We start from the raw sequence: 23809 nt of genomic DNA, 5'->3' as shown, positions 1-23809 counted from the left end.
TGATGAAAAGAAAATTGATGAAGAAAATTCAAACCCTTTAATTGATTATAATCCATAAAAAATTGGCTTGACTATATCAAATTATTGTGTAACTACACATAAAGAATGATACATTTAAATAACTTTTATGTACAAAACTACACATCCTTCATGAAATCAGCAGTTTTAGGTAAGAATAGTGAAGGCAATGGCACCCCACTCCAGTACTCTTGCCTGGAAAATCACATGGATGGAGGAGCCTGGAAGGCTGCAGTCCATGGGGTCGCTGAGGGTTGGACACGACTGAGCGACTTCACTTTCACTTTTCTCTTTCATGCATTGGAGAAGGAAATGGCAACCCACTCCAGTGTTCTTGCCTGGAGAATCCCAGGGACAGGGAGCTTGGTGGGCTGCTGTCTATGGGGTCGCACAGAGTCGGACACGACTGAAGTGACTTAGCAGGTAGCAGTGTCAAGAACATTTTCTGTAAAGGGCAAATAGCAGATGTTTCATGCTTTGTGGGTCACATAAGCTCTTTGGTATTCTTTGTTTTTTTTTTTTTTGTTATTTGATTTTACAACTTTTCAAAATGTGACAATCCTTCTTAGATTGAGATATAATAACAAACTGTGCAGGAGTGCCCTGTGAGTCATATTTTGATTACCACTGTTATGCTGCTGCTGCTGCTAAATCACTTCAGTTGTGTCCAATTCTGTGCGAACCCATAGATGGCAGCCCACCAGGCTCCCCTGTCCCTGGGATTCTCCAGGCAAGAACACTGGAGCAGGTTGCCATTTCCTTCTCCAATGCATGAAAGTGAAAAGTGAAAGTGAAGTTGCCCAGTTGTGTCTGACTTCTAGCAACCTCATGGACTGCAGCCCACCAGGCTCCTCCGTTCATGGGATTTTCCAGGCAAGAGTACTGGAGTGGGTTGCCATTGCCTTTTTTGGCCACTGTTTCTTTTGAATTACTATTGCTTTTCTCATTAGGCATAACCATAGTGCTGTGGTTATACCAGAAGTTTTTATTTTTAGGTGATATTCACTGAAATATTATGAATTGCAGGGTCATGTTAACTGCAACTTACTTTTAAATGTTTTAGGAAAAGTAAATGGAAATAAAAGATACCAGGAGTCAATGTGTGCATGCTATGTTGCTTCAGTTGTATCTGACTCTTCGCAACTCCATGGACTGTAACCTACAAGGCTCCTCTGTCCATGGAATTCTCCAGGCAAGAACTCTGGAATCAGTTGCCATATCCTCCTCCAGGGGATCTTCACAACACAGGAATCAAACGCTTGTCTTATGTCTCCTGCATTGGCAGGCAATTCTTTACCACTAAGCACGGTGGGCGGCTGTGACCGGCGCACTAAGCGCAGCCGAGAGGAGCTACCCCACATCCGAGGTCAGGGGCAGAAGCCGGGAGGACCCCATGCCCGAAGGGCGGAGGCCAAGAGGAGTTACCCCACGTCCAAGGTCAGGGGCGGCGGCCGGGAGGAGCTACCCGGCGTCTGAGGTCAGGGGCAGAGGCTGAGAGGAGATACCCCGCGAACGAGGTCAGGGGCAGCGGCTGGTAGGAGCTACCCAACGCCCCCATGCCCGAGGCCAGGGGCGGCTGCCGGGAGGACCAACCCCACGTCCAAGGAGAGGTGGCTGTGCAGGCGCAGGAGGGCCTAGAGGAGCTATCCCACGAAGAAGGTCAGGAAGGGCGGCAGTGAGGTGATACCCCTCGTCCAAGGTAAGGAGCAGCGGCTGCGCTTTTCTGGAGCTGTCATGAAGAGATACCGCATGCCCAAGGTAAGAGAAACCCAAGTAAGATGGTAGGTGTTGCAAGAGGGCATCAGAGGGCAGACACTTTGAAACCATACTCACAGAAAACTAATCAATCTAATCACACTAGGACCACAGCCTTGTCAATGCAACTAAGCCATGCCTGTGGGGCAACCCAAGATGGGCAGGTCATGGTGGAGAGATGACAGAATGTGGTCCACTGGAGAAGGGAATGGCAAACCACTTCAGTATTCTTGCCTTGAGAACCCCATGAACAGTATAAAAAGGCAAAATGATAGGATACTGAAAGAGGAACTCCCAAGGTCAGTAGGGGCCCAATATGCTGCTGGAGATCAGTGGAGAAATAACTCCAGAAAGAATGAAGGGATGGAGCCAAAGCAAAAACAATACCCAGCTGTGGATGTGACTGGTGATAGAAGCAAGGTCCGATGCTGTAAAGAGCAATATTGAATAGGAACCTGGAATGTCAGGTCCATGAATCAAGGCAAATTGGAAGTGGTCAAACAAGAGATGGCAAGAGTGAATGTCGACATTCTAGGAATCAGCAAACTCAAATGGACTGGAATGGGTGAATTTAACTCAGATGACCATTGTATCTACTACTGCGGGCAGGAATCCCTCAGAAGAAATGGAGGGATTTCATGGTCAACAGAAGAGTCCGAAATGCAGTACTTGGATGAAATTTCAAAAACGACAGAATGATCTCTGTTCGTTTCCAAGGCAAACCATTCAATATCACAGTAATCCAAGTCTATGCCCCAACCAGTAATGCTGAAGAAGCTGAAGTTGAACGGTTCTATGAAGACCTACAAGACCTTTGAGAACTAACACCCAAAAAAGATGTTCTTTTCATTATAGGGGACTGGAATGCAAGAGTAGGAAGTCAAGAAACACCTGGAGTAACAGGCAAATTTGGCCTTGGAATACGGAATGAAGCAGAGCAAAGACTAATAGAGTTTTGCCAAGAAAATGCACTGGTCATAACAAACACCCTCTTCCAACAACACAAGAGAAGACTCTACACATGGACATCACCAGATGGTCAACACCGAAATCAGATTGATTCTATTCTTTGCAGCCAAAGATGGAGAAGCTCTATACAATCAGCAAAAACACGACCGGGAGCTGACTGTGGCTCAGATCATGAACTTCTTATGGCCAAATTCAGACTTCAATTGAAGAAAGTAGGGAAAACCACTAGACCATTCAGGTATGACCTAAATCAAATCCCTTATGATTATACAGTGGAAGTGAGAAATAGATTTAAGGGCCTAGATCTGATAGATAGAGTGCCTGATGAACTATGGACTGAGGTTCATGACACTGTACAGGAGACAGGGATCAAGACCATCCCCATGGAAAAGAAATGCAAAAAAGCAAAATGGCTGTCTGGGGAGGCCTTACAAATAGCTGTGGAAAGAAGAGAAGTGAAAAGCAAAGGAGAAAAGGAAAGATAAAAACATCTGAATGCAGAGTACCAAAGAATAGCAAGAAGAGATAAGAAAGCCTTCCTCAGTGATCAATGCAAAGAAATAGAGGAAAACAACAGAATGGGAAAGACTAGAGATCTCTTCAAGAAAATTAGAGATACCAAGGGAACATTTCATGCAAAGATGGGCTCAATAAAGGACAGAAATGGTATGGACCTAACAGAAGTAGACGATATTAAGAAGAGGTGGCAAGAATACACAGAAAAACTGTACAAAAAAGATCTTCACGACCCAGATAATCATGATGGTGTGATCACTGACCTAGAGCCAGACATCCTGGAATGTGAAGTCAAGTGGGCCTTAGAAAGCATCACTATGAACAAAGCTAGTGGAGGTGATGGAATTCCAGTTGAGCTATTTCAAATCCTGAAAGATGATGCTGTGAAAGTGCTGCACTCAATATGCCAGCAAATTTGGAAAACTCAGCAGTGGCCACAGGACTGGAAAGGGTCAGTTTTCATTCCAATCCCAAAGAAAGGCAATGCCAAAGAATGCTCAAACTACCGCACAATTGCACTCATCTCACATGCTAGTAAAGTAATGCTCAAAATTCTCCAAGCCAGGCTTCAGCAATATGTGAACCGTGAACTTCCTGATGTTCAAGCTGGTTTTAGAAAAGGCAGAGGAACCAGAGATCAAATTGCCAACATCCGCTGGATCATGGAAAAAGCAAGAGAGCTCCAGAAAAACATCTATTTCTGCTTTATTGACTATGCCAAAGCCTTTGACTGTGTGGATCACAATAACTGTGGAAAATTCTTCAAGAGATGGGAATCCCAGACCACCTGACCTGCCTCTTGAGAAACCTATATGCAGGTCAGGAAGCAACAGTTAGAACTGGACATGGAACAACAGACTGGTTCCAAATAGGAAAAGGAGTTCGTCAAGGCTGTATATTGTCACCCTGTTTATTTAACTTATATGCAGAGTACGTCATGAGAAATGCTGGACTGGAAGAAACAGAAGCTGGAATCAAGATTGTAGGGAGAAATATCAATAACCTCTGATATGCAGATGACACCACCCTTATGGCAGAAAGTGAAGAGGAACTAAAAAGCCTCTTGATGAAAGTGAAAGTGGAGAGTGAAAAAGTTGGCTTAAAGCTCAACATTCAGAGAACAAAGATCTTGGCATCTGGTCCCATTACTTCATGGGAAATAGATGGGGAAACAGGGGAAACAGTGTCAGACTTTATTTTTTGGGGCTCCAAAATCACTGCAGATGGTGACTGCAGCCATGAAATTAAAAGACGCTTACTCCTTGGAAGGAAAGTTATGACCAACCTAGATAGCATATTCAAAAGCAGAGACATTACTTTGCCAGCAAAGGTCCGTCTAGTCAAGGCTATGGTTTTTCCTGTGGTCATGTATGGATGCGAGAGTTGGACGGTGAAGAAAGCTGAGCGCTGAAGAATTGATGCTTTTGAACTGTGGTGTTGGAGAAGATTCTTGCGAGTCCCTTGGACTGCAAGGAGATCCAACCAGCCCATTCTGAAGGAGATCAGCCCTGGGATTTCTTTGGAGGGAATGGTGCTAAAGCTGGAACTCCAGTACTTTGGCCACCTCATGCGAAGAGTTGACTCATTGGAAAAGACTCTGATGCTGGGAGGGATTGGGGGCAGGAGGAGAAGGGGATGACAGAGGATGAGATGGCTGGATGGCATCACTAACTCGATGAACGTGAGTCTGAATGAACTCTGGGAGTTGGTGATGGAAAGGGAGGCCTGGCATACTGCGATTCATGGGGTCACGAAGAGTCAGACATGACTGAGCGACTGAACTGAACTGAACCTGGGAAAATCTCACCAGGAGTCAATAAATGTCCTTAAATGATTGAATAGATGTACCTTTAATTTACTCAGTCTTTTGCAAAAATGCTGGAGAAATGAAAGATCATGAGAATCAATCACCAGATTCTAGGCAGGTATGGATGATATCAAGCCTCTAAAACTGAGTTTAAATTTATTACTTTTTTAATATTTGCATCATATGTGAATAATAAGATAATAAGAGTCATCATGAAAATTATTTTTTTGTTTTGAATCAGAATTTTGAATCTAGGAACTTGTAAACTCTTACTCAAACATGTTCATTTTTGCAGATAAGGAAACCACGGCCGAGAAAGGCTTTGCTCTGTGTCCAAATGCATCAAACAGTCAGTGTAAAAGTGTAAAAGATCAGAAACTATAATGCCTAGTACCTGTGTCTTTCCACTGTTTTGAAGCTGTTTACTATAGCTCAAAGTTACATATTTGATAAAGCCCTCATTTACTTTAATTCATCAGATTAACTTTCCGATAAATTCCTTCAAACACAGCAAAATGTTTAGTAGTTTTCTATTTGTGATTACCATTGTGTGGATAAAGACAAAATGATTAAGTTGAACAAATCGGAGAAGGCAATGGCACCCCACTCCAGTACTCTTGCCTGGAAAAATCCCATGGATGGAGGAGCCTGGTAGGCTGCAGTCCATGGGGTTGCTAGGAGTTGGACACGACTGAGTGACTTCACTTTCACTTTTTACTTTCATGCACTGGAGAAGGAAATGGCAACCCACTCCAGTGTTCTTGCCTGGAGAATCCCAGGGACAGGGGAGGCTGGTGGGCTGCCATCTATAGGGTCACACAGAGTCCGACACGACTGAAGCGACTTAGCAGCAGCGGCAACAGATAAATTCAGGTTATATGTGCAAACAATTCGATAAATGTGTGCCTAAAAATTCAGCCCTTTGCCTCTCACCTAAACACAGCAAAATGAACTTACTAAAGTGAGACAAAGGGACCTTGATTTTTTTATTTGTGATTCATATTGTAAAGCACAGGAGATATTCCAAAAGAAGTCTATTTTCAAAATTCTCAGTATCTTGTAGAGGCTCCTCTCTGAATCAGAACAGCTTTTCCTTCTCTAGTCCCAAAGAAAGTGAAATTCAATGTCATCTAATGGATGACTAAATATACCACTCTCAAAGGTAAGAGGAGTAAGGTGGGATTGTGGAAGAGGAAGGAATTAAAGGACTTTAAGGTATAGAGAATCCGTAGTGGAAAGAGACTCATCAGAGACGAAGTGAAGTAGAGGATTTTTTCTCCCCCTAGGACAACTAGAGGGATGGTTTCACGGTTGGCTTTGAGAGAAGTGAAGAAACAGGTGCACTGAAGATCCACTTACATTTTATGGATACAAATTCCCTTCAATTTTATATTCAAAATTACTTCTTCAATTGAAAAAAAGGAATTGAAGGGATTCGTGCATTGATAGTATCTTTAAATCTCTAGTAGCTGGAATTATTAAAGTTCCAATTAGATTATATTGGAGTTTGACATTCAAAGACACCTCTATTAAAAAGAGGTTGCTATGTAGTCTGCTCTGCAGATACCTTTGATGTCTTTACCAAAAGATATCTTTTCAATGTAAAAAGAAAAGAGCAGTGGCTGTCCGTGTTGCCTTCGGTGTGAGAATGTGCTGGAATATTTTATTGTTGGGTTGGCATTGAAGTCTGCTGTGAAATGATTTTTATGAATGCCATTTCCTAGGAGGCTCACAGAACTGAGAATTGCATGTCATGAGGCCATGATCTCAAAGAGCAGAAATCAAATAAATAAAAGTCTTGGGGAATTATGGTCTATGGAATATATTTTCTTCCCAAAATGAGTCCATCGTTCACTTTGATGTTGAGTTTAAATGGATCATATGAGAACAAAAAAAATACATCTATCTTTAAGTGGTAACAACGTTTCATTTAAGAATTTTCTCCATAAAAATAGTATCTGAGGTCTAAAATTCTAGTATAAAAACAAGGAAATAGTTACCATGGTAGAAGGACATGGTTTAATACATAGTTTTAAAGCTTTTGATTTAATGATGTTCATATTTAGGAAATGAGAAATAGCAATTTAGAGATTATTATCCCAAAAGGGTATATGCTTGAGGGTTCCTTTCTAATAGCTTATTAAAGGGGATTCTCTTTAAGGGGAAGTAGTTTAACTGTAAGACAGAAAAGTCAAATATAGAAATTCTGGCAAATGTTCAATAGGTCAAGTTCAAGGAAAACTTATCATTATCTTCCAGATAATTTCAAGCAAGAGGCACATTTTAGAACACAATGAGAGAACAAAGATCAACAAAACTTCATATTCAAATGAGACACAGACATTCTTCAGACATTCATATTTGGACAGACTATTAGTTTGATTCATTCAATTGCTACCTACAATGAATTGGGCACACTTTTGTCACATGGATTAAAATTTCAAATAATGGGGATAATTTGTAGTCATGAGCTGAGCCCAACTGATTGAAATCTAAAAGTAATACATACAGAATTTTTAAATCTCTAGTAAAAGGAAAAAAGAAGTTCCTGAGTAATTTTTTCCTATTGGAGTGTTGTGAAAGTCCACTGAGATATTTGATGAGATAGTATCATAAATACCTATTCCAATACTAGGAAAAATTAATCAGTGGTAAGCATAAATAAATATTCAATATTCAGGCATAACATTTTGTTGTGCTTCAAAGATTCTGTGTCTTTTAAAAATTGAGGATTTGTGGCCATCCTGCATTGTCAGATGATGGCTACCATTTCGTTAAGCAACAGAGTATTTTTAAATTAAAGTATGTACATTTTAAAAGATATAATGCTATTGCAAACTTAGTAGACCACAGTATAGAGAAAGTATAACTTTTATAAGCACTAGGAAGCCCAAAAGTTTGTGTGATACACTTTATTGTGATATTTCCTTTATTGCAATGGTATGAAACCAAACCCACAGCATCGCCACAGTGCTTTCAAATGAAATCAAGCATGTAAAACAATCTGTCTGTAATTTTATATCCTACTGTATAGATATTCTAAAAATCTGCTATTGAAATGAGGTGAATTAGTAACAAACACATCACAGGAGATAATGTTGAATCTCAAAATTTAAGTGAATGATAAATATTATGGTAGAGCTAATAAACAAAGACAATGCTGAAATATACAGGTTGATATAATCCTCTATGTCTCTTTAAAGAAATAATTCTTTAGAATAGATTCTAAACCCAGGATATGGGTCCCTTCCAGTATGCAAGGCCAGGATTCTGGAGACTTGGTGTCCAGCATAAGGACAAGAATAACGACTACTCTAAGAATAATAATATGAAGGCATAGTACAAAAATTTCTACTTTAGCTCTCTTTATTCCCATGACCAGTGGAGGGATTTTTTTCCCCATTAAAAACAAGGCAAAGTAACTCCCCCCCAGATTCACATACCTAGTAGCTAATAGAACTCTGGGCCTACTCAGTAGCCTTGAATACCATGCTGCATTGTAGTTCAAATCAGGGAAGACATAGGACCCCTCTTTACCCGGTGGTTATGGGGTCATCACCAAATTCTAAATATAAGACAGTGCTGTGCTGCTCTGAGGGGACTATAATTCTCAAGGTCCTTTCACACTCTTTTGACTGTAAGAGCAGCAATTTTGCAGACTTGGTTTTGGCACCCTCTTTCAGCTAGTAAATTTTGGAGGTAGAAAGAGAAGAGAGAAAATTCAAATCCATGCATGAGACAAGAATGGAGTGCCTTAGTCAACCTGCCATGATGAGGGGGTTGAAATGATTGGCTCTACCTTCTATGTTCCACGTGCTAAACTGTGCTCATATGGAGAATACCAATGTGTACCAAAAAAAAAAAAAAAAAAAATCCCCCCTGGATCAGATAAGGAGGAATGGGACTGATGCTAAAAAATATTCTTCCCATTTGACTGTAATTGGATATTTTAGTAATCTACCCAGAATTATTTTTAAAAAGTCTTCAGAATCAAATACCACAGAAAAGTATCTAAGGAAGTTCCAAGTAGTTATACTAGTAACCTTTCCATCTACACAATTCTCAGTTAAGCAAAATTATGACATAAATTAGAAAGCAGAGCTGCCATTTACTACAGTCATTCCTAAAGAGATATATCAAATGAATATGATAATACAGATAACCAAATCCTTATCTGGACTTTTTATTGTGAACTGAAATTCATATAGAATATGTAATGTCATTTTTAAAAAAACTAGGGTATTCCTAAAATGAAAGCAGGATTTTAAAAAGCAACAGGAATATGAATATAAATATTCCACTTGACCTCTGTTATAGGTATTTTAACAAACACTACAAGACACCCAAACTCAAACCTAAAAATGTACCTTTCCCTCAAGTGCTCTTTCCTTTCTCACCTCACCTACCACCTTGCGAAGTATTTCCTTTTCCTCAGCCCATTTAATGCAGAAAGAAATGGCAACCCACTCCAGTATTCTTGCCTGGAGAATCCTGTGGATGGAGGAGACTAGTGGGCTGCTGTCCATAGGGTTGCACAGAGTCGGACACAACTTAAGCGACTTAGCATGCATGCATGCACTGGAGGAGGAAATGGCAACCCACTCCAGTGTTCTTGCCTGGAAAATCCCTGGGACGGAGGAGCCTGGTGGGCTGCCATCTATGGGGTCACACAGAGTCAGACACAACTGAAGTGACTTAGCAGCAGCAGCAGCAGCAGCAATAGTCCATTTAAAATTGGTTTGAACATTCAGTTATGAAAGACAAAATGTACCTAACATGAAAGCAGATGAATCTAGATATTTAGTCAAACAAACAGTAATGGCAATTACATATCCTACAAGAGTCTCAAAACTCTCTCTTCTTCTCCATTCTCAATGCTACTGGGTATTTAATTCAGGCTCAAAACTCCACTAGCTTAAACTTTTACAGTGGTCTCTTACTTCTCCTACTGCCTCCATATTCTGACTTCATCTTCTAGGCTGTTCAGTTCAGTTCAGCCACTCAGTTGTGTCTTGATTCTTTATGACCACATGGACTGCAGACCAACAGGCTTCACTGTCCATCACCAACTCCTGGAGCCTACTCAAATTCATGTCCATTGTATCGGTGATGCCATCCAACTATCTCATCCTCTATCATCACTTTCTCCTGCCTTCAATCTTTGCCAACATCAGAGTCTTTTCAAATGAGTTGGTTCTTCACATCAGGTGGCCAAAGTATTGGAGCTTCAGCATCAGTCCTTCCAATGATTAGTCGGGACTGATTTCCTTTAGGATTGACTAGTTTGATCTTCTTGCAGTCCAAGGGACTCTCAAGAGTCTTCTCCAACACCACAGTTTAAAAGCATCAATTCTTCGGCGCTAGCTTTCTTTATAGTCCAACTCTCACATCCATACATGACTACTGGAAAAACCACAGCTTTGACTATATGTAACTGTCAGCAAAGTAATGTCTCTGCTTTTTAATATGCTGTCTAGGTTGGTCATAGTTTTTCTTGCAAGGAGCAAGCGTCTTTTAATTTCATGGCTGCACTCACCATCTGAAATGATTTTGGAGCTCCCCAAAATAAACTCTTTCACTGTTTCCATTGTTTCCCCATCTATTTGCCATGAAGTGATGTGACTGGATTCTCTTAGATTTCTCAATGTTGAGCTTTAAGTCAACTTTTTCACTCTCCTCTTTCACTTTCATCAAGAAAATCTTTAGTTCTTCTTCACTTTCTGCCATAAGGATGGTGTCATCTGCATACCTGAGGATATTGATATTTTTCCCGGCATTCTTGATTCCAGCTTGAGCTTCATCCAGCCCAGCATTTTGCATGATGTACTCTGCATATAAGTTAAACCAGCAGGGTAACAATATACAGCCTTGATGTACTCCTTTCCCAATCTGGAACCGGTCTGTTGTTCCATGTCCAGTTCTAACTGTTGCTTCTTGACCTGCATACAGATTTCTCAGGAGGCAGGTCAGGTGGTCTGGTATTCCCATCTCTTTCAGAATTTTCCACAGTTTGTTCTGATCCACACAGTTGAAGGCTTTAGTGAAGTCAATAAAGCAGATGTTTTTCTGGAACTCTCTTGCTTTTTTGATGATCCAGCGGATGTTGGCAATTTGATCTCTGGTTCCTCTGCTTTTCTAAATCCAGCTTGAACATCTGGAAGTTCACGGTTCATGTACTGTTGAAGCTTGGCTTGGAGGATTTTGTGCATTACTTTGTTAGTGTGTGAGATGAGTGCAATTGTGGGGTAGTTTGAACATTCTTTGGCATTGCTTTTCTTTGGGATTGGAATGAAAACTGACCTTTTCCAGTCCTGTGGCCACTGCTGAGTTTTCCAGATTTTCTGTCATATGAGTGTAGCACTTCCACAACATCATAAATATCTCAACTGGAATTCCATCACCTCCACTAGCTTTTTTCATAGTGATGCTTCCAAAGGCCCTCTTGACTTCCCATTCCAGGATATCTGGCTCTAGGTGAGTAATCACCCCATCATGGTTATCTGGGTCATGAAGGTCTTCTTTGTATAGTTCTTGTGTGTATTCTTGCCACCTTTTCTTAATATCTTCTGTTTCTGTTAGGTCCATACCACTTCTGTCCTTTATTGTGCTCATCTTTGCGTTAAATGTTCCCTTGGTATCTCTAATTTTCTTGAAGAGATCTCTAGTCTTTCCCATTCTGTTGTTTTCTTCTATTTCTTTGCATTGATCACTGAGGAAGGCTTTCTTATCTCTCCTTACTATTCTTTGGAACTCTGCATTCAAATGGGTATATCTTTCCTTTTCTCCCCTGCCTTTAGCTTCTCTTCTTTTCTCAGCTATTTGTAAGGCCTTGTCACACAAGCATTTTGCCTGTTTGCCTTTCTTTTTCTTGGAGATGGTCTTGATCCCTGCCTCCTGTACAATGTCATGAACCTCTGCTCATAGTTCTTCAAGCACTCTATCAGATATAATCCCTTGAATCTATTTGTCATTTCCACTGTGTAATCATAAGGGATTTGATTTAGGTCATACCTGAATGGTCTAGTGGTTCCCCCTACTTTCTTCAATTTAAGTCTGAATTTGGCAATAAGGAGTTCATGATCTGAGCCACAGTCAGCTTCCAGTCTTATTTTTGCTGACTCTATAGAGCTTCTCCATCTTTGGCTACAAAGAATATAATCAACCTGATTTTGGTATTGACTATCTGGTGATGTCCATGTGTAGAGTCTTCTCTTATGTTGTTGGAAGAGGATGTTTGCTATGACCAGTGTGTTCTCTTGACAAAACTCTGTTAGCCTTTGACCTGCTTCATTTTGTACTCCAAGGCCAAATTTGCCTGTTACTCCAGGTAACTCTTGATTTCCTACTTTTGCATTCCAGTCGCTTAAAATGAAGAGGACATTGTTTGGGGATATTAGTTCTAGAAGGTCTTGTAGAACCATTCAACTTCAGCTTCTTTAGAATTACTGGTTGGGGCATAGACTTGGATTACTGTTGTATTGAGTGGTTTGCCTTGGAAATGAACAGAGATTATTCTGTCGTTGTTGAGATTGCATCCAAGTACTGCATTTTGGACTCTTTTCTTCTAAGGGATTCTTGCCCACAGTAGTAGATATAATGGTCATCTGAGTTAAATTCACCCATTCAGTCCATTTTAGCTCACTGATTCCTAAAATGTAGATGTTCACTCTTGCCATCTCCTGTTTGACCACTTCCAATTTGCCTTGATTCCTGGACCTAACATTCCAGATTCCTATGCAGTATTGCTCTTTACAGCAATGGACTTTACTTCTATCACCTGTCACATCCACAACTGGGTGTTGTTTTTGCTTTGGCTCTGTCTCTTCATTCTTTCTGGAGTTATTTCTCCACTCTTCTCCAGTAGCATATTGGGTACCTATTGACCTGGGGAGATTATTTTTCAGTGTCATACCTTTTTGCCTTTTCATACTATTCATGGGGTTCTCAAGGCAAGAATACTGAAGTGGTTTCTCAGTCCCTTCTCCAGTGGACCATGTTTTGTCAGAACTCTCCACTATGACCTGTCCATCTTGGGTGGCTCTACATGGCATGGTTCATAGTTTCATTGAGCTAGACAAGGCTGTGGTCCATGTGATCAGTTTGGTTAGTTTTCTGTGATTGTGGTTTTCATTCTGTCTGCCCTCTGATGGATAAGGATAAGAGGCTTATGGAAACTTCCTGATGGGAGAGACTGACTGAAGGGCTACCACACCTATTTTTCTAAAATCACATATCTAATTATCATAGTTTCCTAGTTAGAACATTTGAATGTCTCCTCTGAATCTAGAGGATAACTTTGTATCAAGTTAGTTAGGTGTATTACAATCTGTCCTCAACCTACAGTCCTCACTGTCTATAGTTCTCAACTGCTCCCTCCATGCCTTCCTTTGACACCAGTTATGCTGGACTATGCTTCCTCCCCTCTCCATGGGGTTCTCCAGGCAAGAAACTGGAGTGGGTTGCCATTCCCTCCTCCAGGGGATCTTCCCAACCCAGGGATCGAACTCAGGTCTCCTGCGTTGCAGGCAGATTCTTTAATGTCTGAGCTACCAGGGAAGCCCTGTTTTAAATTAGTGACTATTAAACTCAAGTGTGTATCAGAATAATGCAGAATGCATGCTAAAACATAGATGGTGGGTCTCATTTCTAGGGTATCTGATTCGGGAAGGCTTAATGGGGGCCCAAATTTGCATTTCTCACAAGTGCCTGGATGATGCTGATGATGTTGGTATGAGGACATCACTTTGAGAATCAGTCCTCTAAAGCAAGCCAGATTTTCAACTACATGAAATCATTTGACTCAGTTTAAAATTGTTTTTGTTTCCTTTCTCAGTGGGCCCTCTCTTGATTACCCTCTAAGTTGAATCACACCTTCTTGTAAGTTTATAAATATTATTTACAATACGGAAAGCTGTGGTTTGTTACTCTGGCTGTTTCCTTCCTTCAACTATAAGCTTCTTAAGGGCAGAGAGTATGTTGCATTTATTTTTATATTCCTAGCTTAGCACAGTGGAGAGGAACTTGATCTCCTTTGCTGAATGAATTGGTGATATAGTATCTGCATTCTTGACTGGGCCATTTTCCAGATATAGAATTGGCCATGCTGTCTGTTAACTTTAATAGCTACTGGCACATGTATTTCAGTGACCTTTTGATAACATTTCACAGTTCTTAACAATTCACCAAAGGGAATTTTAAACCAACCCTGATCTTACATTCTAATGAACAAAAGAAACATTCATGACAGGTAGTCAGAAATCAGTCTGATGAAATTCAATGTAACATGAAACAAAAGACTTCAAATTATCCTGGAAGCTATATGGGCCCCTGTCTCACATCATCTCTCTGAGGAAGGTGTGGCTACCCATGAAAATGTAACTGGGATATTATGTCAGTTAAGTGAAAAACATCAGGAGAATAAAAATGCAGTCAAAACAGTGGATTGTCAGTGTGCTTACTGATTTATTGTTTCAGCTACAACAGGTTGTTCTTTCATTGTGTGAATAGTCTAAAGGGTATATATGGATTTATATGATCCATAGAGGTAAGGGAAGGATTCTTCAGGAAGGCTGAATTCTTTTCTTGCTTTTAACTCGTGACCCCAAGTGAGTAGTGAGGTCAGCTAAGAGGCTAGAACCAAAATCTTTAACTTCTACTTGATTGTACACATGGTAATTGGAATTCTTATTCAGATGTCCAGAAAAACATTTCCCAACACAAAAAGAGAGGCAGAGATGGTTTTAAGAGCCAGAGGTGTGGAAGTAGGACCAGTTCAAGGAATGCTAATTGGTACAGGGAGGCAGAATGGGGAGGGAATGCATGATGGGACTGGTCAGGAGCTGGCCCCAAATTGTGTGGGGCCTTAAATGTCATGCCAAGGAGTCTAAATTTAATCCACAGTCACTTGGAAGCCACTGACATAATTCTAAATTGGGAATTAGAGAAACTGGAAGCAGAAAGACTAATTATAAGTCAAAAGATTAGGACCTGAGCTAATGGATGGCATCAAGAAAGGTAAAAAATATTTCAGAGTAAGAAAGAATTTATTCTAAGTAATTATATTAGAGTTCTTCAGAGAAACAGAAAAAAGGAGACCCAGGCAAGATCCAGTGTTGCAGTACAAGTCTGAAGGTCATTGCTGGTAAAACTCCTCCTTGCTCAGGGTCGGGCAGAGGTCAGCCATTAAGGCATTTGACTAACTGCATAGGCTCCACTCACAATAGGGAGGACATTGTGCTTTACTCAAAGTTTACCAATTTATAAGTCAATCTTATTAAAACAACAACAACAACAACAAAAAACTCTCAAGAGAAACATCCAGAATAATGTTTGACAAATATCTGGGCACCATGGCCCCACTGAGCTGATGTATAAAATTAACTGGCACAGTGACCAATTGGATGGAGAACTAAAGGTAAGGAAAAGAAAGGGTAGGTGCCACTGCCCTTTAGCTTAGATATTTGAGTAAATAATGTTGCTGTCTAATCAGGACAGGATTCCTGAGAAGAGGGGCAAATTTTGGTTAGAGAAAATTTTTCATTATTCAAGAAAAATGTATTGATCTTAAAGCTTGCATCAAGTACTAAGTGAAATAGCTTTTTTTTTTTTTTTTTTTAGTGTGTGGAAGGGAACAAACATATGGAAAACATCATATTAAGAGGAAAAACTATGCTGTGATTAAGCATGTACTTCAGAGGCAGAGACACTGAAGTTCTGTGATGTGGACTAGCTGTTTAACATGTCAGTCTCACTTTCCTCATCTATAAAGTTAGGTGTTCTAAGAATTAGTTTATGTATAGAATTATTACACATAATTAGTATAATATGACTATATATACAGTCTCTAATTCTCAGAAAACCTTAAACACACACACACACACACACACATATACATATATACATACAGTGCCTGGCACTGGTACTCAGTAGTTTATCAAGAAACATCTCCAGGAAGATTTAGTTGTGTTTTTACTGCATAGATTGTAACCAATATAGAGTGTTAAACAAATATGAGACAGATGAGATGAGACAAATACTTCCCCAGGGCCTTGACAGTCTCAGGGCACATGGCTGCTGGGAGGGCCGTGAGTGCTGTGTCTTCTGTTATAATACACTAAATGGATCCATGGTGACTTAAAGCTGATAATGTAGCTCCCAAGGGAACTGTGTTAGGACTAGGGAATAACTTCAACAGTAGTCTCATTAGGGTCTATTATTTACTCACGTAAACAACATCTAAAGGATGTAGTAGTTCATATGCATTATTTTATTAGGCTTCATGAAAGCCATAAATGTTTAAAATTTAGAAAATAAATTTTGTTGTTGTTCAGTGGCTAAGTCATGTCCAACTCTTTGCAGTCCCATGGACTATAGAGTGTCAGGCTTCTCTACCCAGAGAAAACAAATTCAGGACCCTCTAACATCATTTAATTGGAGCTTCTAAGATTACATGTTAATACACATTCATGCATACAAACTCATTTAATCAGTGTGGAAGTAGATTGTAGCAGTTACTGTAATAATTCCATATATTTTGGTATTCCTTAATGAATGGATAACAAAGGGTGATGTACTGTAGAGGTTTCAAAATCAGAGGTGATTTTCTAAAAACAGGGTTCAGAAAGCCATGGCCAATGGGCCAAATCTTGTTTTGTACATAAAGTTTTATTGGAACAGTTATTTTCATTTGTTTGGTTTTGTCTAAGGCTGCCTTCACTCTGCAATGGCTGAATTGAGTAAGAGATATAGAGACCATATGGTCTGCAAAGCCTGAGTATTTACTCTATGGCAGTTAGAGAAAAAGATGACAGATCCTTCTCTAAAAGAATTTTGGACACTTGACTTTATGCCAGAGTTTGAAAAAGCTCAAACTATAAACTCTAGGTGTAAAGAGCAATGATAAACACTTTATGCTGATTAGATGTAAGGATAGATTAGAGAAGCAGTGAGACTAAGGAAATTTTCAGAGTGTGAATAGCATCAAAAGAATGTAGCTGAGAATCCACTCCTGCATGTTTTTGCCAAAGAGAAACACAAGGCCAGAGGTACCACTTCTTCCAAATCTGGAAAGGAAGACAGGTTTCCATCTTTAAAATCAAATTTTAAAATCAAATTTCCAAACTCTGAGTCACTTTCAGGATAAGCCAAAGAGGTCTGGCCACCATTTACCATCTCTGCCTTAGAAACTAAGGAAAGTAATATTGTGAACTAGCAGATAAGAGGTGGAATGAAGGAAGGACACAGCTAATTGTGATTTCACAGATGCTTTCGCCTGCTTTACATGAAGGCCTCAGTGGACAAATCAGATCTGTGCAATGCAAAGAATGACAGGCAGCACGGAAGGAGAAAAGCACCGTGCACATCCATCAATTTCAATATCAACCCCATCAGTTCCGGAGATGATGTCTGAAAAGTGAGAGGACAGAGACACGGCGTACCTGCAGAAGGCTGAGCAGCTGAAAGAAGTTGAAAAAATGCACTTTACCTGAGCTTCCAAATCACAGCAGATGGTGAGATCTGAAGGCAGATAAACATTAAGACCTGGGAAGCAAGCAATTTGTCCTGTCAGCTTTCAAGGGCTGGTGCAGATGAAAGACCAAGGACTAGATAGAAACTGTGCAACAGCAGTTTTTGACAACACTCAACACTGTCTACAGGGTGGGTGATGGATGGTAATCTGCTGAGGGGAGAGGAATCCCTGTAGCAATGGGAAGGAACTTAGAACTGCTTAAAATTAGAGAGTAGACATGAACTGGATGTGAGAAATTGCAAGCAAATAGGGCACACTACATGGCAAAAACACATCAGATAAATGAAAAGACAACTCTTTTCAGGTAGAATATAGAGGAGTGATATAGCCTACAGGGCTGAGAGAATCTGGGTTGGTTTTTCTGGCTTCTAGCTCCTAAGACAACATTGAAGGTTCTCAAGTAAGTCACTCCCTGATGCACTGGCAGGATGACCGAGTTGGGATGGCTGATTTTGCAGGATGACTTTCAGAGGCTGCCTATACTCCCACACAAATTTACCACTCATTCATTTATTCATTGATTCCTTCATGCATTTGGTCCATAAATATTTATTTAGATAAATGCCTGTTCAGGTGTTAGACATGGTCCTTGGTGCTGGAGATAGAAGTGTGAATAAGATAAAGTCCCTTTCTTCCTAGAGCTATGTTCTATTTGGGGACACATCACTTAACAGCTACCTGGCCTGTTGCTCATTTTTCTCTTTTATAAAAATGATACAGTAATTGCTATATTTACTTGTAAGATAGTAAGAGAGTTACTGAGAAATTTCTGTAAAGCAGGCTATTCATCAGTTATTACAATTAACATTTTCATATCTGTTTCCCATGCTCTGTTGGTATTATCTTGCTAATAAACAGACTTGATGATGCCACCCATACTTTGATGTCTTTCATTATTTATAGGAGGGGTCAGTGATTTTTTTCTGTAAAGATTCAGGTAATAAATAGTCCAGGCTTTGTGGGCCATATACTCTCACAACTATTCAAGTCTACTGCTGCAGTGCAAAAGCAACCATAGATCATATTTAAATGAATGGGAGTAGCTGTGTTCCAATAAAATTTCATTTACAAAAACAAGTTGTGGTTCAATATTGGCCCATGGGCTCCAGTTTTCCAACTCCTGATCTAGTGTGGAGCAGAAGGTCCCAATTCTTTAGTATAGCATATCAGTCAGTCATTTCAGTCGCTCAGTCGTCTCAGACTCTTTGTGACCCCATGAATTGCAGCACACCAGGCCTCCCTGTCCATCACCAACTCCAAGAGTTCACTCAAACTCATGTCCATTGAGTTGGTGATGCCATCCAGCCATCCTATCCTCTGTCGTCCCCTTTTCCTCCTGCCCCCAATCCCTCCCAGCATCAGTCTTTGCCAATGAGTCAACTCTTCACGTGAGGTGGCCAAAGTACTAGAGTTTCAGCTTTAGCATCATTCCTTCCAAAGAACACACAGGGCTGATCTCCTTTAGAATGGACTGGTTGGATCTCCTTGCAGTCCAAGGGACTCTCAAGAGTCTTCTCCAACACCACAGTTCAAAGGCATCAATTCTTCGGCGCTCAGCTTTCTTCACAGTCCAACTCTCACATCCATACATGACCACAGGAAAAACCATAGCCTTGACTAGACGGACCTTTGTTGGCAAAGTAATGTCTCTGCTTTTGAATATGCTATCTAGGTTGGTCATAACTTTCCTTCCAAGAAGTAAGCGTCTTTTCATTTGGCTGCAATCACATTTGCAGTGATTTTGGAGCCCAGAAAAATAAAGTCTGACACTGTTTCCACTGTTTCCCCATCTATTTCCCATAAAGTGATGGGACCAGATGCCATGATCTTCATCTTCTGAATGTTGAGCTTTAAGCCAACTTTTTCACTCTCCACTTTCACTTTCATCAAGATGCTTTTGAGTTCTTCTTCACTTTCTGCCATAAAGGTGGTGTCATCTGCATATCTGAGGTTATTGAGATTTCTCCCAGCAATCTTGATTCCAGCTTGTACTTCTTCCAGCCCAGCGTTTCTCATGATGTACTCTGCATAGAAGTTAAATAAGCAGGCTGATAATATACAGCCTTGACGTACTCCTTTTCCTATTTGGAACCAGTCTGTTGTTCCATGTCCAGTTCTAACTGTTGCTTCCTCACCTGTATATAGGTTTCTCGAGAGGCAGGTCAGGTGGTCTGGTATTCTCATCTCTTGAAGAATTTTCCACAGTTTATTGTGATCCACACAAAGGCTTTGGCATAGTCAATAAAGCAGAAATAGATGTTTTTCTGGAACTCTCTCGCTTTTTCCATTAATACCAAATTCTAATTCCATTTCATCCTCTTCCATTCCTCTTGTAAAACTAGACAATTTGCTAATTCATGATTTCATAATATAGTTTCTCATTTAAAATAATTGATAATGATTATAAATTCAGTTCAGTTCAGTTGCTCAGTCATGTCCTACTATATGCGACCCCATGAATCGCAGCACGCCAGGCATCCCTGTCCATCACCAACTCCTGGAGGTCACCTAAACTCATGTCCATCGAGTCAGTGATGCCATCCAGCCATCTCATCCTCTGTCGTCCCCTTCTCCTCCTGCCCCCAATCCCTCCCAGCATCAGAGTCTTTTCTAATGAGTCAACTCTTCGCATGAGGTGGCCAAAGTACTGGAGTTTCAGCTTTAGCATCATTCCTTCCAAAGAAATCCCAGGGCTGATCTCCTTCAGGATGGACTGGTTGGATCTCCTTGCAGTCCAAGGGACTCTCAAGAGTCTTCTCCAACACCACGGTTCAAAAGCATCAATTCTTCGGCGCTCAGCCTTCTTCACAGTCCAACTCATACATCCATACATGACTACTGGAAAAACCATAGCCTTGACTAGATGGACCTTTGTTGGCAAAGTAATGTCTCTGCTTTTGAATATGCTATCTAGGTTGGTCATAAGTTTCGTTTCAAGGAGTAAGCGTCTTTTATTTTTTTTTTTCTTTTGATTTTTTATTTTTTTTCTTTTGTCACTTTTTTTTAAATTTTATTTTTAAACTTTACATAATTGTATTAGTTTTGCCAAATATCAAAATGAATCCGCCACAGGTATACATGTGTTCCCCATCCTGAACCCTCCTCCCTCCTCCCTCCCCATTCCATCCCTCTGGGTCGTCCCAGTGCACCAGCCCCAAGCATCCAGTATCGTGCATCGAACCTGGACTGAATTTTATGGTGGCAGTCACCACCTGCAGTGATTTTGGAGCCCCCAACAATAAAGTCTGACACTGTTTCCACTGTTTCCCCATCTATTTCCTATGAAATTATGGGACCAGATGCCATGATCTTAGTTTTCTGAATGTTATAAATTAAAAAATACAAATTATAAAAATCAAATGAGTGCATCCTGTGCATACTATTGTGGAAACTTAATTTTTCATTAATAAAATTATTACTTAATGCATAGATTCTACCTTATTCTGTTCAATGGCTGCTTATTATCCCACTGTATAGATGAATCACATTTCTTTAGGCAGTCACTCTATACTTCAAACTTCCTTGTCTTGCATATGTTACTTTCTCTGCCTTGAAAGACTTTCCCTGTCTAGTTGGAAGTCTTCTTAAGAGCAAGAACCAGTTTAAATACTTTCTCTATAAAATCTATCCCTCATTCCTTGTAGAAAATCCACTCTGTTCTCATTTATTTTATATATAAATCCTAAGAATCTGGGAGTAAGTGTGCTAGGTGTTAATAATACATAAAACTTAATGAGTGTTTACTAGATGCCAGATATTGTTAAAAGCACATTATGTGTATTAACTATCTACAAAAGCTAGTTCCTATTGAACTGCTCAACATGATGTTTTTACTCTAAATTTTAAACAAGGTGAGTTGAATTTTTCTGTTAAATGAAAGCAAAGGAATCCTACTTTATATGTATTTAGGAACATCTATCATTGAGCATGGATCCTGGCAGATACAATATTAAAGCTGCCTTCTCCTTTTAAGCAGTAAGTTCTCTGACTGTGGTCATAAGACCTTAATCACACAGGAATAATCAGGGTCCAGGATAGTAATTTGTTCATCAATGGAATCTCAATAAATATCAGTGTAGTGAGCAAATAGAGGAAGGCATGGCAAACCACTCCAGTATTATTGCCTAGAGAATGTCCATGGACAGGGGAGCATGGCCGACTACCATCCATGGAGTCACAAAGAGTCGGAAACGACTGAGCCACTGAGCATAGCACAGCACGGTGAGTTAATGACTCAGCTACAGAGGTGAGATAATTTACTGAATGGGAAAGGCACTTTAATACTTTTTCTGAGTCCAGTTTCTTTAACTTTCAGGGTTTACTGTTTTTAACTGCTTTGATGATGTAAGATTAGGTGTAAAGAGCAGGGTGATATTACAGAGTTGAGTACTACTAATTAGTTCTAGGGAGCTTCCCTAGTGGCTCAGACAGTAAAGAATCTGCCTGCAATGCAGGAGACCCAGGTTTGATCCCTGGATCAGGAAGATTCCCTGGAGAAGGGAGTGGCAACCCACTCCAGTATTCTTGCCTGGAGAATTTCACGGACAGAGGAGCCTGGCGGCCTACAGTTCATAGAGTCACAAAAAGTTGGATACTACCAATGCTTTCACTTTCAACTAGTTCTAACCTATATAAGCTGTATTTCCCACAACTCAAAACCTTGATTTAAAATACAATCATACTATAAGTTATCTGAAGATGAAAAAGGACAGTAATTTTTAGAAATATTTTTATAAGAGACTTCTGCACTAGGATATATTAATAGATAAGCTATTTACAGGTGATCAAGCTCTATAGGGACCAGATTTCCTGGCATCCATCTTGGAACTCTGTTATTTAGGTGAACAAAGGTGGAGTCTGCCACCAAAGAAGCCAAGTCAAATTCATGTAACACAGCGAGACACGCCTCCATGATGCTGAGTACTGGGAGCTAACTCCTGATTTAATGGTAACTGTAAGAATGATTCTCAGGCCAAGCAGTAAATTAAGGGCAACCCTGCACTTACCACATTGCATTTTATGGCTTCTCAAGAGTGATAGGATAAATATATCACATAACAACGATTATTCAGAAAGCTAGGCACTGTAAAGTATGCTACAAAAATTTTCTTTTATGAAACCCCACACTAGGGTATAGGTATTTTCAGTCCCAATTTATAGATGACTAAATTGAGACCTAACTTAGACCTATTAAAGGGCTTATGACCTATTAAGGGCTTATACAGTGATAGTGTTGTATTTGAGACTTCCTAATTCCAGGCCCATGTTCTGTTTCACCAAAGCACTCATGCCATGGAAATTCAAATAGAGCAGTTAACTTCTGACTTCTTGTTTTCTTAGGAGAATCTGGATGCAGTGTCACTTCATATATCTTCATTTGAGAAGGAACTAGATGTTCCAAGTTGTTTTCTCCAACTCTATAGTCCAAAGGGTTTGATTAGTCAAGCTAGTAGACATTTTGAGTTAATTATGAGTATGTAACCCTTCTCTCTCCAAAGGCCTAAGGATTTGGAAGATTACTGCCTCCTAAGAAATTCTAGGAATGAGAAGAATTAAAGAGAAAGGCAGAAAAAAGATTGGTGAGGTTTATATTAATTTTTATATGAAAGCAATTCACATAATGACTCAGTATGGACGGGGCTCTCCTTTTATGTGACTTGAGGCCAAATGAATGGTGTCTCTAATACCTTCACATGGTCTGGAGCCAGGAAGATACTCCCAGATCTGCATAACCTCAAGAGCAGGGTAGAAATTCCACAGCCTCATTATGTTTACTGGCTGCCACTCCGGAGTTGCTTCTGTGGCTGGTGGTGAGTGAGCAATGGAGAACATGGTTTATACCATCAGCAGCTTCTGTTAGTATGAGGCCGTCAGGAGACAAATCTCCATTGGTCCCTGATATTTCTGCACATCTGAAGAAGGGCTGTCTTTTCAAGGATGTTTGCATGGTAAACAGTCTTGGAAGACGGAGACAGTATCTTCCTATGGAGTACAGGTAATGGTTTGTTTCCTGCCCAGTGTAATTAATATAATGTAACCTTTTGGGGCAAGGCTAAGGCAGGTTTGCTTGCAGCCCATTATTCTCTATGCCTGAGGTTGCCCAGCTGTGAGACGAACCAACAATGTACTTAGTATATGCCTGAACCACTCAACATCAGCCCATGGGCAGTGGGTGGAAACAAGGGGAACGGATGTGAACATGAACTCATGGTGTT

Source organism: Bubalus kerabau, chromosome 1 (assembly GCF_029407905.1).
Source record: "Bubalus kerabau isolate K-KA32 ecotype Philippines breed swamp buffalo chromosome 1, PCC_UOA_SB_1v2, whole genome shotgun sequence".
Classification (NCBI taxonomy): domain Eukaryota; kingdom Metazoa; phylum Chordata; class Mammalia; order Artiodactyla; family Bovidae; genus Bubalus; species Bubalus kerabau.
This window is presented reverse-complemented; position numbering follows the sequence as displayed.